Genomic DNA, 18,402 nt, shown 5'->3' on the forward strand with positions numbered 1-18,402 from the left:
AACGTGCAGGTGTGCTATGGGCGATGGGCCCAGACCCCTGTGCGCTTAGGTTTAGACCGGCGTGCTGGCCTCTCTGTTTTGCCTAGGTGGGGCTGCGACGTGTTGATCTTCCGAGGCCGGGCATGACCCAGGAAAGTGTGTCCGGCCAAATGGGATCAAGCGTGTTGGGTTATGTGGTGCACCCCTGCAGGGAAGTTAATCTATTCGAATAGCCGTGATCTTCGGTAACAGGACGACTTGGAGTTGTACCTTGACCTTATGACAACTAGAACCGGATACTTAATAAAACACACCCTTCCAAGTGCTAGATACAACCGGTGGTCGCTCTACCTCAGGGATATGAGGAGGGGATCGCCGGGTAGGATTATGCTATGAGATGCTATTTGGAGATGTTACTTGGAGATGCTACTTGGAGGACTTCGACCTACCCTCTTCTGCCTGTTGCAAGACGAAGGTGACTAGAAGCGTAGTCTTCGATAAGACTAGCTATCCCCCTTTATTCTGGCATTCTGTAGTTCAGTCCACTGATATGGCCTCCTTACACATATACCCATGCATATGTAGTATAGTTCCTTGCTTGCGAGTACTTTGGATGAGTACTCACGGTTGCTTTCTCCCCCATTTTTCCCCTTTTCCTTTCTTTCTGGTTGTCACAACCAGATGATGGAGCCCTGGAGCCAGACGCCACCGTCGACGACGACCCCTACTACACCGGAGGTGCCTACTACTACGTGCTGCCCGCTGACGACGACCTGGAGTAGTTAGGAGGATCCCGGGCAGGAGGCCTGCGCCTCTTTCGATCTGTATCCCAGTTTGTGCTAGCCTTCTTAAGGCAACTTGTTTAACTTATGTCTGTACTCAGATATTGTTGTTTCCGCTGACTCGTCTATGATCGAGCACTTGTATTCGAGCCCTCGAGGCCCCTGGCTTGTATTATGATGCTTGTATGACTTATTTATGTTTTAGAGTTGTGTTGTGATATCTTCCCGTGAGTCCCTGATCTTGATCGTACACATTTGCGTGCATGATTAGTGTACGATTGAATCGGGGGCGTCACAAGTTGGTATCAGAGCCGACTGCCTGTAGGAATCCCCCTTTCCAACTCCTTGGCCGAAGTCGAGTCTAGACTTTACAAAACTTTTACTAACATGGCTGTGCGGCCCATGGGCCCACGTCGCCATTGGGTGGTAGTAGGATCTTTTACTCCTCGACCTTTACTCTGGGACTCTGAACTCTCTTCTACTCGGGTTAAACGATTTCTACTAAAATCTGACTTTAGGTTCTCGAAAATACTTTCTCCCGGAGAGCCCCTTCAGTCCAGGTGATCGCCGACTGCACCAGAAGATTTCGAAGTTACTCGCCGAAACTCTTTTGAGACTTTGTGTCCGTTGCTTTTGCAATTCCCTACCATCGAAATATCCCTATGGATAAATACATACACTTGACGTTCTTACTTTTATTCCCAGTTGATCTTGTTATTACAAGATACCCCGAAATTCTCTCTATTGATCCGAGAATATCTTGTGCCTACTGTCTTGCAATTCCTTGTCACCTGAATACCCCTATGGATAATTCTCGCACTTGTCGAGTATCCGCTTATCTCCAGTTGTTCATGTGTTTCACAAAAGTCTTCAAAATAATATTCGATCTTCCGAAAATCCTCTGGAGCCTTTGGCTCTTGAAATTCTTGCTTGCTTGCATTATGGTTAATCCCATAAGTCTCGTAGTCTTAATGACATTCCTTGTCATTATCATTTTGAGTCTGTTGACTCAATATGTTTGCGAATACCCGCAAACATCATTGATCCTTATAAATTACCTTTCCGGCTGAGCTGCCATTCTTTTAACTGGAATTGGTTCTCGACCAATCCAATTGTCGTTGATTGTACCCTAAGGCTATTCAACTTATCCATCCCTAATCAGAGCATTGCTTCTGATCCCTTGATTTGGAAATCATAATTCCTTTGCATTTGACAACTGAGTTAGTCAGTTGTTTCTATAATTTGATCTCCTTGCACTCTTCTTCCTCTAGTTGAGTACCGATGCTCACGTCAGATCCATTGTGGACCATCAGGCCCATTGTTGGATTTTATCCGTCAGCATCCTTCATATTCAATAACCTTGTGAGCCTTCCCTTGGATACATAATGCCCTTGGTAATTGTACCATCTACTTTCTCAACCTTGCTCTACTTTCGAGCTTGTGTTATTTACTCTTGAAACTTGTGGTATACGTTTCTAAGAAGCCCCTGTGGGTTGAACATATGCCTTCTCTAAACCGTGTGAACCCGAAAGTTTTCACGAGTCATACTCTTCTGGTGCTTCGCCAGATAAAATTTCAACACTGCAACTTCATCGAACGTGAGAAGTGAATGAAAGGTTATGCATTGGAGAAGTGGGAGTCGACCTTGAACTTGTGTTCATGCCCATGGACACGATGTAGATCTTATCATTAAAGCTTCTTTTAAATAAATTATTCATTTGGTATAAGTTCATCTTATATCTAGGATCTGGCCTTTTGCAACCGTGGTTCCGACCATGATTGTTCTTCTTTGATCTCATTTCTCGGACAAGTTAAAACAATTGTCTTCTATGGATCAATACACCAGTCCCACCTTTACTTTGATCTTGTGTCGAGTATTACCCCCCTGGTATCTCGAGATTATCATGGAACTGCATAACTCCTTATGAGTTCTTCATCAAGTGCTACCTTCCCACTGATTCCAATTTTTCGCGGGCTCTGAGTTATTGAACACTCAAAGACACCGATAACTGAACCGAGTCCGCTCTTTGGTTCAACAACTCTTCAGTAAGCTTTTATAAGTACGAGTTTGTACCCGATCACGCCATTCCTAGCCTGTTTGGCTATATCATTGTCGTGACGATTCTAACTGTGCTACCTGGTCCTTATTCTTGGAGCACCAATTTTCGACGATGAGCTAACCTTATGTCGATCCTCATCGTCATATCATTTCGCCTTGAACAACAAGCTTGGTTTCTAGTTTGTGTCGTACCCTTGGTTCCAATAACCTTTCACTTCATCATTACTTGACTTGATGTCGTTACCGATCGATTACATCTTCATGAACTCTCGCGACAAAGGTGTCGTGATCATCAACATTCTGAGCTCATCCAGGATATCAATTGAATTCATGATGAGAAATAACATCCTTTCCCTTGATGAATTGTATTATCGTCGACCACTTTATTGCCTTCCCACCAACACAAGCTTGTTCATGTTTGGTGTTATACCTTGAGTTCCTTGCTATCCAGCAATTGTTCTTCTTTACCTTGGAGTATTACCATCCTTTATGTCAAGAATGTTCTGAGATTTGTTCCACCTCTTGAGAATTCTTGGCATAGAAATACTTCTCACCATCACCATTCTTTATTGGTCCCCGTGTTTATTCCAACAAGTGAACGGTGTTGTTTGGATTCTTTCCTTCTAGCAACCCTATTTTTCTGAAGTTAATGGTCGAAAGTTCATTCTTAGGCTATTGACTATTGAATCACCATTCTGACATTGGTCGTGCAACCCAACCCATATTTCGGGCGCACCTTTCAACCAATGTTTAATTGTGTATGTTTTCCTCGAGCATACTTCCTTATATCATTTAATCTGACCAATGTTATCTCCTTGTTCACTTAATTGTGGAAATCCATCTTTTGGGAATCTCGGTGAATTGCCGTTGAGTTCACCAGACACCTCCTTGTCCTCTCCTTGGGTTAATGATGGACTCTTGATAACGGAAAACACTTCATAGTTCATTTCCCCGAGAATCTTACATTGTCATCTCGTCAATTTGCGTTGCACCTTTTCTTCTCAGGTATCCTAAGTCTGAGGTATCCTGACACCAATCGGATCTGAATCTCGGTCAGATATGAGGGTTGGGACACCTTTCCAAGAGTTATGATGATGATCCTTTGATGACCCGCTAACATGATGTCATGCCTAGCACCCCCCCCCCCGGCTGGAGGACCTATCATTATAGATTCCTTTTCAACAAGGTTATCCATTCCTCCATGAGGAAATTGTAAGACTTATTCTACAAGTTATTCTTGATGGATCCTTCGTGTTACCAAAGTCTGATCTTCACCTGAAGACCATGTCACTGCTATCTCGAAGCATGTCAATGGTACTCCGATTTTCAACAGGCACGTTTGAAGCACAATGCTATATTTTAATTATCAATTATCCTAACACCGTTGTATGAGTAATATCATGAGATTCCTCCCCCTTACCTAAATGGTTTTCTACTTTATATCCTGTCATGGATATCTTGCTATGCTTGTCCTTGGGAAGGATATACCCTCGAAATATGTGTTTAAACATATTTTCCTTTCCATTGTTCTGTTTAATCTGATGATCATATTTTCCTTCCATTGGTTTGTTTAAACCTCTTCTATGATCTATATGATCTAAGCAGTAATAATTCACTGCTTATGTAAACACCTCGGTGTACAACTCTGCCAGTGAGACCCTGTTTCTATTGTTGATGACATTTTGGTAACCGCCGACGGACGAGAACTTTGCCTCTTGGCCCGCCTCATTTCAACGAGCAGGAAAATGGTTCTCCTTGTCCCTCGCCCTTGGTACCGACATTGTTGCCAACATAAATGGCAAGCTACCCTCTGACATACCTTACTATCGTGACCGTGCAAGATGACGGCCCCTTCCTACTTTCAACCACATGGTGGGCCCATAACCCACAGTTCCACAGGATCGAAACCTAACTCTCCTGTGCTTCCCTGTTGCCAAAGTTGTTCCTCGCTCTTGGCGTCGTATGTAGCTCATGAGGAACCTTCCTAGTGATCAATTCTGGTATCCTACGCAATACTTATTCCCGTTGCTTGAACCCCTTTCAGACTTTGTTTCAGGCATCGAACGATTGCCTACCCACTTGAAACTTCCCATAATAACTCCTTACTTTGCTCTCGATATTTTCGGAGGTTTCAATTCGAGAGTTACTTTCCGCCTCCCTCCCCGATGTTATCTACCAAATAGTCAACCTTGCCGAGGCCCGTTCTCCCGGAATACTTCCCCTTTATTCTTTCGTTAGTACGATGGAGTTTCCGAAGAAAGGATGCCGACTTCATCTTAATGACCTGAAGCAGAAAAATGAAGACATCAATGTAATGGATCGACCACTTCGAGAAGAGCAACCAAGACCGAGAAGACTCGTTAGGTTTTTCGCTACCAACACCTTCGCCCCTTACTCCACCGCTTAAATCTCGGGACGAGATTTCTTGTAGTGGAGGAGAATTGTGACGCCCGGATAATCAAGCTATAGTAACCTCTGCTAATGACACCACGTCACCTCCGTTACTGTCGCTAATCTCGTGTTAGTTCGAAAACGATTCAAATTCAAATTTGAAATTAAGGCAAACAACAAAAGTTTTCCAAAAATAAAACTAAAATGTTCTAAATGTGTCGAATAAATCATAGGTAAATGGGGTGGTGAAACCAAACTTTTATGAAATGCTTAACTACACCATAATGATTTAAATAGTAGCAAAACTAATTATTTAAATGCCTTCACTAATTAAATAAATTATCAAACTAAATTATTTGGGGACTAGAGTTTTTGTGGTAGTGGACTAAATTGAAATACCAAATTAGATGCCAAGTATATATTTCACAAAAAACTAAAACAATAAGAAACAAAGATAAAAGAATAAATAAAAGAAAAGAACAAAAGAAATAAAAACAGAACAGCCCCCCCCCCCCGCTGGGCCTCGTGGCCCAGCTGGCCACCAGGCCGCCCCACGACCCAACCGGCCAGGCCGGCCCACCCCGGTCCCCCCCATAACCCCTCCCGGGGGCACCGAAACCCTAACCCCCTACCCCACGATCCCCACTCTCCTTCCCCCCCCCCCGCGCGATCTGGATCGGGGGCGCCCCAACGCACCTCGCCCCGATCCCCTTGCCCCCGAGCCCGACGCCGGGGCCCGACGCCGCCCCATCGTCGCCGGGCTGCCCCGCCCCACCACTCCGTCGCCGGAACGCCATCGTTGCCGCCTCGCTCCATCAATCCTCCCCGACGACCCCCACGCGCTCGACGCCGTCGCCGGAGACCACCTCGCCGGACTGCCTCTCCTACGTCGCCGGCGTCCCCATCTTCCTCCTCGCGCCCCGCTGCCCAGTCCCCTGCAACCCCTTGTGAGCGCCATCCCCATCTCCCTCTCTCCTCATCGTCGCTGTTGCCGTTCTCCACACGAGCTCACGCTCACTCGCCGTCGCCCCTCGCCCGTGCGTGGCCACGCGCCCGCGTTGTCCCATCGTGGTCACCGCCCCTCATGGCTCCCGCGCGTGCGCACCGCACGCGCCCGTCCCCGACTTCTCCCTCGCGCGCCCGCTTGCTTCGGGCGACGCCCGCTGCGAACCACCCCCCCTGAGCTCTGTCCACGCCCGCGCTTCCCTGGAGCGCGCCGGCACCCGCGCTCGCCGTCACTGGCCACGGCCACCACCGAAGCCCCCTGCTACCCGTGCCTCCCGCTCGCCGGTCCGGTCCCCACTCCGGCCACCACCCGCGGCCTCCTCCCCGCGCTACCCCTCATCGCTGCGCCCCGCGGCCACCTCCGCTGCCTCCCTTGGCCGGCGCCTTGGCCGCCGACGCCCAGCCGCGTCGGGCCATGGCCTCTGCCTGCGGTCGGGTGCCCGTAGCGCCCGTTCGGGCCACCCCGCACCCGTCGCCCGTTATGCCCCAGGGCCTATGACATATGGGCCCGCCCCAGAACGGTTTTATAAAAAAAAAAGAATTAAAAAAATATATATATTAAATAAATAAATAATAATTAAATTAATTAATTAATTAAGGAATTAATTAAGTTAATTAATCATAATTAGATTAACCTAATTAACTAATTAGTTTAATTAAACAGTAGTTAGATTAGTTAAACAGTGATTAGCCTAAACAGTCTATGACCAGTGGGTCCCACACGTCAGATGGACCAGTCAACACCCCTGTTGACCGCTGACGCCATGCTGATGTCATGCTGACATCAGCATACACTATTCTGGATAATGTTAGAGTTAAATAATTAAATAAATTCCAGAAAATTCATAAAATCTTTAGAAAATCATATCTTTTAATCCGTAACTCGGATTAAAATATTTTCAACACGAAAGTTGCTCAGAACGACGAGACGATTCCGGATACGCAGCCCGTTCGTCCACCACACACCCCTAACATATCAAACTCGCAACTTTCCCCATCCGTTCCTCTGCCCGAAAACACGGAACCCCGGGAATACTTTCCCGGATGTTTTCCCCCCTTCACCGGTATCACCTACTACCGCGTTAGGGCACACCGAACACCGCGTATTGCCTTGATATATTTTGTGGTGCTTTGTTTGCTTTGTATTCATTATTTCTTCCCCCTCTTCTCTCCGGTAGACTACGAGACCGACGCTGCTGCTGACCAGTTCGACTACGGAGTTGACGACCCCTCTCTCTTGCTAGAGCAACCAGGCAAGCCCCCCCCCCCCTTGATCACCAGATATCGCCTATTCTCCTCTATACTGCTTGCATTAGAGTAGTGTAGCATGTTACTGCTTTCGTTAATCCTATTCTGATGCATATCCTGACATTGTCGCTACATCTGTTGATACCTTACCTGCAATCCTAAATGCTTAGTATAGGATGCTAGTTTATCATCATTGGCCCTACATTCTCGTCAGTCTGCCTTGCTATACTATCGGGCCGTGATCACTTGGGAGGTGATCACGGGTATATACTATACATTCATACATACTATACAGATGGTGACTAAAGTCGGGTCAGCTCATTGAGTACCCGCAAGTGATTCTGACGAGGGGGCTGAAAGGACAGGTGGCTCCATCCCGGTAGAGGTGGGCCTGGGTTCCCGACGGCCCTCGACTGTTACTTTGTGGCGGAGCGACAGGGCAGGTTGAGACCACCTAGGAGACAGGTGGGCCTGGCCCTGTTCGGCGTTCGCGGATACTTAACACGCTTAACGAGATCTTGGTATTTGATCTGAGTCGGCTACGAGCCTATACGCACTAACCATCTACGTGGGAGTAGTTATGGGTATCCCGACGTCGTGGTATCATCCGAAGCACTTCAGACGTCAGCGACGGAGCGGCGCGCGCCGGATTGGAACGTTAAGCCTGCTCTTGTATTAAGGGGGCTAGTTCTGCTTCCGGCCGCCCACGCAACGTGCAGGTGTGCTATGGGTGATGGGCCCAGACCCCTGTGCGCTTAGGTTTAGACCGGCGTGCTGGCCTCTCTGTTTTGCCTAGGTGGGGCTGCGACGTGTTGATCTTCCGAGGCCGGGCATGACCCAGGAAAGTGTGTCCGGCCAAATGGGATCAAGCGTGTTAGGTTATGTGGTGCACCCCTGCAGGGAAGTTAATCTATTCGAATAGCCGTGATCTTCTGTAACAGGACGACTTGGAGTTGTACCTTGACCTTATGACAACTAGAACCGGATACTTAATAAAAACACACCCTTCCAAGTGCCAGATACAACCGGTGGTCGCTCTACCTCAGGGATATGAGGAGGGATCGCCGGGTAGGATTATGCTATGAGATGCTATTTGGAGATGTTACTTGGAGATGCTACTTGGAGGACTTCGACCTACCCTCTTCTGCCTGTTGCAAGACGAAGGTGACTAGAAGCGTAGTCTTCGATAAGACTAGCTATCCCCCTTTATTCTGGCATTCTGCAGTTCAGTCCACTGATATGGCCTCCTTACACATATACCCATGCATATGTAGTATAGTTCCTTGCTTGCGAGTACTTTGGATGAGTACTCACGGTTGCTTTCTCCCCCCCTTTTCCCCTTTTCCTTTCTTTCTGGTTGTCACAACCAGATGATGGAGCCCTGGAGCCAGACGCCACCGTCGACGACGACCCCTACTACACCGGAGGTGCCTACTACTACGTGATGCCCGCTGACGACGACCTGGAGTAGTTAGGAGGATCCCGGGCAGGAGGCCTGCGCCTCTTTCGATCTGTATCCCAGTTTGTGCTAGCCTTCTTAAGGCAACTTGTTTAACTTATGTCTGTACTCAGATATTGTTGTTTCCGCTGACTCGTCTATGATCGAGCACTTGTATTCGAGCCCTCGAGGCCCCTGGCTTGTATTATGATGCTTGTATGACTTATTTATGTTTTAGAGTTGTGTTGTGATATCTTCCCGTGAGTCCCTGATCTTGATCGTACACATTTGCGTGCATGATTAGTGTACGATTGAATCGGGGGCGTCACAGGTGATAATGGGAACCCCTTGATAGTTCGCCTTGATTAAAGCTTTTCCAGCAATGCCCAACCTTGGTTTTAACATTTGCCACCTAGCCTCTTTTTCCCTTGGGTTTCCGGAGCCCGAGGTTCATCTTATTTTAACCCCCCCCCCCCCCCCCCCCCCCCGGGCCAGTGCTCCTCTGAGTGTTGGTCCAACCGAGCGATGTCCGGGGCTACCAGGGGCAACTCTGGGCTGGCCTACCCGACGTATGGCTCATCTGAGTGTGCCCTGAGAACGAGATATGTGCAGCTCCTATCGGGATTTGTCGGCACATTCGGGCGGTGTTGCTGGATTTGTTTTAACTTGTCGAAGTGTCTTGTATAACCGGGATACCGAGTCTGATCGGAATGTCTCGGGAGAAGGTATATTCCTTCGTTGACCGTGAGAGCTTGTCATGGGATAAGTTGGGACTCCCCGGCAGGGTTTTGAACTTTTGAAAGCCGTGCCCGCGGTTATGGGCAGATGGGAATTTGTTAATGTCCGGTTGTAGATAACTTGAACCTTAACTTATTTAAAATGAATCAACAGTATGAGTTACCGTGATGGTCTCTTCTCGGCGGAGTCCGGGGAGTGAACACGTTGTTGGAGTAATGCTTGCCGCAGGTTGCCCTTTAGTTACTCGTTCGCGCCTTGCCTCCTCTTCTCGCTCTCTTTTGCGAACAGGTTAGCCACCATATATGCTAGTCGCTTGCTGCAGCTCCACATATTTTACCTTGCCTTACCTATAAGCTTAAATAGTCTTGATCGCGAGGGTGCGAGATTGCTGAGTCCCTGTGGCTCACAGATTACTTCCAAACCAGATGCAGGGCCCGATGATTCCGTTTCAGATGACGCACTTGAGCTCAAGTGGGAGTTCTACAAGGACTCACGCCGATACTACGTGTCTTTCCCTGATGATCAGTAGTGGTGCCCAGTTGGGGTGATCGGGACCGTGTCGCGTGTTGGGTTTATCTTTTATTTTGGCGTCGTAGTCGGGCCATGAGTGTTTGAATGTTGTAAAGCTATTTATGTACTTTGTTTGACGTGGCGAGTGTAAGCCAACTATGTATCTCCCCTTTTATTATCTATATTACATGGGATGTTGTGATGATTGCCTAACTTGCGACATTGCTTTCAATGCGGTTATGCCTCTAAGTCATGCCTCGACACGTGGGAGATATAGCCGCATCGAGGGCGTTACAAGTTGGTAATAAGAACCTTCCCCGACCTTAGGAGCCCCATTGCTTGATCGTTTTTAGTGGCCGAGTTGTGTCTAGAAAAATGTTTTGAGTCATTTAGGAATTATATATCGGAGAGTTTAGGAATTATTTTTACTCCCCAGTCTCCTCATCACTCTGGTAAGGCATCCTGACGTAGAGTTTTGACTCTTCTCTTCGCAAATTTCACTAAAAAAATTTAGGATCACGCGGGTATCTTGGAATTGTTCCGATGGTTTTGTGATGAGAACATTGTTCTTGGTGCCTCCTGTCTTTAGGGGTTGTGGCAGTGTCCCAGGGAGTTGAGCTCCGAGGTGTTGTCGTCACAATTTTATCGTTGCAGTTCTGGAATACCTGAGTTTAGTACGCCGACATCGAAAATCTCTTTTATGCAGTTCGTTGGTGAGATAACCTCGACGCCACCCAGTACTGGGGCGGGAGATCGGGAGTATCGCCATAACTTGTATAATGGATGCTTTTCGAAGGTTGAGGTAGATGGTTTCCGAAGTTTTTCTCGGTTATGTGTTGAAGGATGGATACAGCTGGATGTAGGAATTGCTAGATTTGGGTGAGATATTATGCTTCCCCTGTATCCCCAACACCTGATTGCATAACCGGAAAGGTTCGGGAGTTTCATAGGTGGGAAATCTTGTAGCTCTAGTTCTTATTCCACGGATATTTGGTTTGAGATTGGGATTTCTTACCGAGTATTCGTTCTTGATCCGTACCTTGTTGATTTATTCCTCTACCTAAATTCTAAGTGGCTTCTCAATTTATGGATATGTGACCATTTCAAGAGGAATGCATTCATTCATTTTGTTTGGATGTGAAGACTATATGTTGCAATTTTCATTCTGTTGGATTCAGCTTCAATATTTATCTGTCAATGTGCTAACGGTTGTCACCCTCTTCAGGATGGCTCCCGCTAAGAGCACCAATCAGAATCAGAATCAAGATCCGCCACCACCTCCTCCTCCTCCGGAGGCATGGCAAGCTGTGATGGTCGTAACCAATGCAAACACACAGTTGATCATGCAAATTCTTCAAGAGCGCAATCAAGCGAACCAAGGCAACCAAGGCAACAATCAGAATCACTTTGCTACACTCAACCAGTTCCTTGATAACGGGCCAAAGACTTTCAGTAATTGTGTTGAGGCAACTGATGCTGACAATTGGCTCGTGGATCTGTGCAAGCATTTCGAGTGCAGTAACGTGAGGCCTGAGGACTTCGTCAAGTTCGCTTCCTTCCAACTCAAAGATCAAGCTGTAGAATGGTTCCAGCAGTACAAGGATTCCAGAGGAGGCCGTGCGGTTACCTGGGATGAATTCCGTCAAGACTTCAAAGCTCATCATATCCCTCAGAGCGTGGTTGAAAGCAAGCGTGAGGAATTCCGCAACCTGAAGCAAGGCTCTTTGTCTGTCTATGACTACAACAAGTTGTTCCAGAAGCTCGCCCGCTTTGCTAAGCAGGACGTCCCTGATGAGAAGAGCATGATATACCAGTTCAGGGGTGGTCTCAGAGAAGAAATCCAGCTAGCTCTTGTTCTCTTTGAGCCCTTGAGGTACGATGAGTTCTACAACATGGCATTGAAGCAAGAGGCCTCTCAACTGAGGTGTGATGCTTCCAAGAAGCGAGTCATAGACACTACTCCTTCTTCCTCTACTCAAGTGGCCAAGCAGCAGAAGTATTGGCTTCCTCCTCCTCCATTCCGTCAGCCGTATCAGCAGAAGAGCAAAGGTGGCAGTGGATCTTCCCACCCACCCAACCCTGGCTTTCAGAACAAGACTTCGTCTCAAGCTCCAAGATTGAGTGCTCCATGATTACCGTCCGCTTTCAGAGGTCATGTGCAACAAGTGCCAACAAAAGGGTCACTATGCCAACAAATGCTTCAATCAGAGGCGTCTTCCTCCTCCTCCTCCTGTGAGAACGGCAAGTACAACTATGGTCAAGCATAACACCAAGCACGCCAAGGTCAACTTGATGAATGCAGCTCAGGCAGAGGACTCGTTAGATGCCATCATGGGTAACCTTCCTATTAACGATGTCCCTGCAAAAGTTCTTTTTGGACACTGGTGCATCGCATTGTTTTATCTCGAGACCTTTTTGCATCTAAGCATGGGTGGTTTTCTCAAGTTATGCATAAACCGTTAGCAGTTGTCTCTCCGGGTAGATGTTTGCTCGCTAACTACGAGGTTCCGGATATTTCTATCTCATTGGGTGACTACAAGTTTCTTTCTTCTCCGGTGGTTCTTGGTAACTCGGATATTGATCTTATTCTCGGAATGGATTGGCTTTCTAAGCACAAGGCGCATCTTGATTGTGCAGCCAGGCAGATTCAATTGACTCATTCGTCTGAGGATGTAATTGTCTTTGCCGCTTGTGATGATACCATCCATCTATTTTCTCTCAATGATAAGGGTGAACTGGATGCCATCTCGCAAATTCCGGTCATTTGCGAATATGAAGACGTCTTTCCAGAAGAGCTTCCAGGAATGCCTCCGCACCGGCCAGTTGAATTCGTCATTGATCTTGAGCCTGGCACGGAACCTGTGTGCAAGCGTCCTTACAAGCTCGGACCTGAAGAGTTGAAGGAGCTGAAGAAGCAACTCGATATTCAAGAGAGAATGGGTCTCATCCGGCCTAGTTCTTCTCTGTGGGGTTGTGGTGTTCTTTTTGTGAAGAAGAAGGATGGAACGGACCAACTTTGTGTTGATTACCGTCCATTGAACAAGAAGACTATCAAGAACAAATACTCACTTCCCAACATCAACGAGCTGTTTGAACAACTCAAAGGTGCCCAAGTATTCTCCAAGCTTGATCTCCGTATGGGTTATCACCAGATTCGAATCCGTGAGCAAGATATTCCCAAGACGGCTTTCAGGACAAGCTATGGTTCATATGAATACACTGTCATGTCTTTTGGCCTCGTCAACGCTCCTCCGACTTTCTCTCGCATGATGAACTTCATCTTCAACGCCTACACCAATGACTTCGTTTTGGTCTATCTTGACGACATTCTGGTCTTTTCGAAGAACAAGGAAGATCATGCCAAGCACTTGTGTTTGGTACTCGATAAGCTCAGGGAACACAAGTTCTACGCCAAGTTCTCCAAGTGCGAATTTTGGCTCGATGAGGTTCTTTATCTTGGTCATATCATCTCTGCTAAGGGCATTGCGGTGAATCCTGAGAAGGTGTCTGCAATTGTGAATTGGGAACCTCCTCAGAACGTGAAGCAACTCCGTAGCTTCCTCGGTCTCGCAAGCTACTGTCGAAGATTCGTTGAAAACTTTTCTAAGATCGCGAAGCCTCTCTCAAATCTTCTCCAGAAGCACGTCAAGTACGTTTGGTCTCCGGAGTGTGACATTGCTTTCAACACTTTGAAAGAGAAATTGGTCACCGCTCCAGTTCTGACTCCGCCTGATGAATCCAAACCATACGAGGTCTTTTGCGATGCCTCTCTCCAAGGTCTTGGCGCAGTGTTGATGCAAGAGAAGAAAGTTGTGGCTTATACCTCTCGCCAGTTGAAGCCCAACGAGAAGAACTACCCCACTCATGACCTTGAGTTGGCGGCAGTTGTGCATGCTCTTTTGACGTGGAGACATCTCTTATTGGGAAGAAAAGTGGACATTTTCACTGATCACAAGAGTCTCAAGTACATCTTCACTCAGCCTAATCTCAACCTCAGGCAAACTCGATGGGTCGAAATGATTCAAGAGTATGATCCGAGTATCGAGTATACTCCAGGCAAGGCCAATGTGATTGCTGACGCATTGAGCGGGAAGGCTTATTGCAACAGTCTGATTCTCAAGCCTTATCAACCCGAGCTTTGTGAATCTTTCCACAAACTTAATCTGCAAGTTGTTCCTCAAGGTTTCCTCGCCAACCTTCAAGTCTCTCCTACCTTGGAAGACCAGATTCGCCAAGCCCAGCTTCTTGATGCTATGGTGAAAAGGTGAAGATTGGGATTGCCAAGAGTCAACCCAAGTACAAGTGCTACCGCCTTGATGACAAGGATACTCTCTTCTTCGAGGATAGTATTGTTGTACCCAAAGGTGACCTTCGTAAAGTGATCATGAACGAGGCTCACAATCCTCTCCTCTCCATCCACCCTGGGAGCACGAAGATGCATCATGACCTCAAGCAGGCTTATTGGTGGACTCAAATGAAGCGCGAGATTGCTCAGTTCGTGAATGAGTGTGATGTCTGCAGAAGAGTGAAGGCAGGACACCAAAGGCCAGCTGGTCTCCTCCAACCTGTTGCCATTCCAGAATGTAAGTTTGACCACATTGAGATGGAATTCGTGTCTGGGTTTCCAAAGTCCAAGCGTGGCAATGATGCTATATTCGTTGTCATCGACAAACTCCCTAAAGTGGCTCACTTTCTGCCTATCAAAGAGTCAATCACTGCAGCTCAATTGGCGGAGCTCTATACCTCTCGAATTGTCTCTCTACACGGTATTCCTCAAGTGATTTCTTCAGACCGTGGCAGCATCTTTACCTCCAAGTTTTGGGATTCTTTTCAGAAGGCCATGGGCACCAACATCTGCTTCAGCACAGCTTTCCATCCGCAAACTCGTGGTCAAGTTGAGCGTGTCAACCAGATTCTTGATTATATGCTCAGGGCTTGTGTGATCTCCTTTGGCATGAAGTGGGAGGATTGTCTTCCTTATGCTGAATTCTCCTACAACAACAGTTTTCAAGCAAGTTCGGGCAAGGCCCCATTTGAAATTCTATATGGCAGGAAGTGTCGTACCCCTCTCAACTGGTCTGAAACCGGTGAACGTCAACTTCTGGGAAATGACTTAATCACAGAGGCAGAGGAAATGTGCAAAGTCATTCGAGATAACCTCAAAGCAGCCCAATCTCGCCAGAAGAGCTACTATGATAGTAAGCACCGTGATTTGGCTTTCGAGATCGGAGATCATGTTTACCTCCGCGTCTCTCCTATGAAAGGTACTCGTCGCTTCGGTATCAAAGGGAAGCTTGCCCCTAGATACGTGGGACCTTTCAAGATTGTCAGCAAGAGAGGCGATCTCGCCTATCAACTCGAGCTTCCTTCAAACTTTGCAAATGTTCATGACGTGTTCCATGTCCCTCAGCTCCAAAAGTGCTTCAAGACTCCTGACCGCACCGTCAACTTCAAGGATATTGAGCTCCAAGAAGATCTCTCTTATCGTGAGCACCCCGTTGCTATTCTTGAAGAGACTGAACGCAAGACTCGCAACAAGTCAATCAAATTCCTCAAAGTCAAGTGGTCACACCATTCTGACCGTGAAGCTACCTGGGAACGCGAGGATCACCTCCGTTCTGAATACCCGGCGTTCTTTCAGTCCTAGATCTCGAGACGAGATCCTTTCGTAGTGGTGGAGTGTTGTAACACCCCGGATATGATTTACCCAATATGTACTCCAACTCTTGTCGTTTCCGGCCTTAAGTTATTTTATTTTCTCGGGTTCGGGTTTTTGTCTCCGTGTGTTGTTATCGTTGTCATGCATCTCATATCATGTCATCATGTGCATTGCATTTGCATACGTGTTCATCTCATGCATTCGAGCATTTTCCCCGTTGTCCGTTTTGCATTCCGGCGCTTCGTTCTCCTCCGGTGGTCATTTCTACCTTTCTTTCGTGTGTGGGGATTAAACATTTCCGGATTGGACCGAGACTTGCCAAGCGGCCTTGGTTTACTACCGGTAGACCGCCTGTCAAGTTTCGTACCATTTGGACTTCGTTTGATGCTCCAACAGTTAATCGAGGGACCGAAAAGGCCTCGTGTGTGTTGCAGCCCAACACCCCTCCAAGTTGGCCCAAAACCCACCAAAACCACCTCCATCATCTAGAGTGTTCGATCACGATCGCGTGGCTGAAAACCGCACCTCATTTGGACTCTCCTAGCTCCCTCCACCTCTATATAAAGAGCCCCCATTTCAATTCACGGACGAAACCCTAGAACCACCCACCTCTCGCGCCGGCGGACATTTTTTTGTCCGGCCAGACACGTCCGGATCCACCCGCCACCGCCATGTGTTGCTCGCTCGTTGGGTCGCGCCGCCGCCCCACTTCGCCGTCGCCGCTGGCCCGGGAGGCCCAGGAGGGGCCCCCGAGGCCCGTTGCCTCCCGCCGCCGCCCGAGGCATCTTCCCGAGGCCCGGTTCTTCCTCCGCCGAGGCGCGCCGCCCGCCGGCTCCTCCTCCGCCGAGGCGCGCCGCCCGCCGGCCGCCCTCCGCCACGCCGCCGCGCCGGCTCGCCGCGCCGTCATCGCCGGTCTCCACCGCACCTCCCCGCCGTCCAACGCCGCCCCGGCGAGCTCCGCTGACGCTGGCGAGCTCCGGTCACCCCCCAAGATCGGCAAGTCCGGTCACCGCCGCGGCCATCTCCGGTGAACCTCGTGGAACGCGCCGCCGCTACAGTGCACATCCAGATCCAGATCCGGATCGGGTTGACTTTTTGCTGAAACCCTAAATTTTTGGCTATGTTCATCGCATCGTAACTTTGCATCCGTAGCTCTGTTTTGGATATATAGCATATCAAAATGTTCATCTCGGAGAGTACATCATTTCATCTCATTACATCATTTTCATTTGAGTTCATTTTGATGCCCGAAATGCTGTTAGAAGAATGCTATTTGAGATAATTGTCAGATCTGCTGCTCCAATTAGATATTTGTCATTTTTGCCATGATTATTGTGTGCATGATATGCCCCTGAGCTCTTCATGAGTTTTGTTATATGTTTTGCCATCTATCCAGAGGTGCAACCCATGTATTTTTGTGATGTGTGTGGTGACTAGCACAAGCTTGCAAAGTGGAGCATTCGTTATGCTGATTTCAGGGACTTAGCATTTCCACTAAGTCCTTGATCTGTTTATCTCAATATGTCATATGTTCATGTTGTTTCCTAGTGATCTGTGCCTCTTTTGAGGATGATCAGTAAGGATGATTTGTTAATATTGTAGTGCTCTATCCATCCATGTCTTTATTTGCAATTATCGAGCACCCTAGCTTGAGTCAATCAAGCTCTACTTTTGTCATTTCGTGAATCTGGGCAGATTGTCTACTTGTTAGCAATTTTGCCGAGGATGTTGTAGTTGATCCGTGCATACTATGTTATTGTTCTTGCCATGTCTAGCTTGTATTTTGCGTATTCTTGATGGGTGTATGCTTAGTTTATCATGACTTGCTCTGTAGTGAGTGCATCGAGCTCGTAAATATGCCTACTTGATATCTGTTTCAGCATGTTCCAGTTTTCACTAAGTCTGAGAGCTGATTATGTTTTTGCCATGTTCACATGCTTGCAAATGTATTTTCCGATCCCTTTTGGCTCAAGGTCACTAAGGGACTTTTGTTAAGCTCTTTGAGTAGCTCCATGCCATGCTTTACTTTGCCATTTTCATGTCATGTAGCATATTATTTTCATGCTCCGAAGAGTGCTATCTGATCTGAAATTCCAGACAAGTGTTAATTCCACTAAGTCTGAGATCTGTTTGCCAAATGCATTTTTGCCATGCTTGTTTGAACCTGTTAATGGATGAATTGGCCGTAGCTCAGTGCTAGTCTTTTGTTAAGCATCTTGAATGGATCCCTGCCATGTATTTTGATGCCATGTTTGGGTGTTGTAGCATGTTCATCTTGTTGCATCTAGTTGGCTACTTGCTGTAAATCGCAGAACGTGACCATATTTGAATCGCTTGCCATTTCCAAACCGTAACTCCGATTCCGGCATTCTTTATATCGTTTTCAAGCGATTTCATCTCATATTTCCAGTGGCACACTTGGTTTTTCAAGTTGAGTCCAGGTTCATGCATTCCTTGTCAAATCTTGCATATGCATCACATATTGCATCCCGCATAGCATACCATCTTTGCATTGTTTGAGTTTGCATGTGGTTGATTGTGTCCTTGTTGCTTGTTTGTCTTGTTTGGGTAGAGCCGGGAGACGAGTTCGCTA

Source organism: Triticum aestivum, chromosome 4A (genome assembly GCF_018294505.1).
Source record: "Triticum aestivum cultivar Chinese Spring chromosome 4A, IWGSC CS RefSeq v2.1, whole genome shotgun sequence".
Classification (NCBI taxonomy): domain Eukaryota; kingdom Viridiplantae; phylum Streptophyta; class Magnoliopsida; order Poales; family Poaceae; genus Triticum; species Triticum aestivum.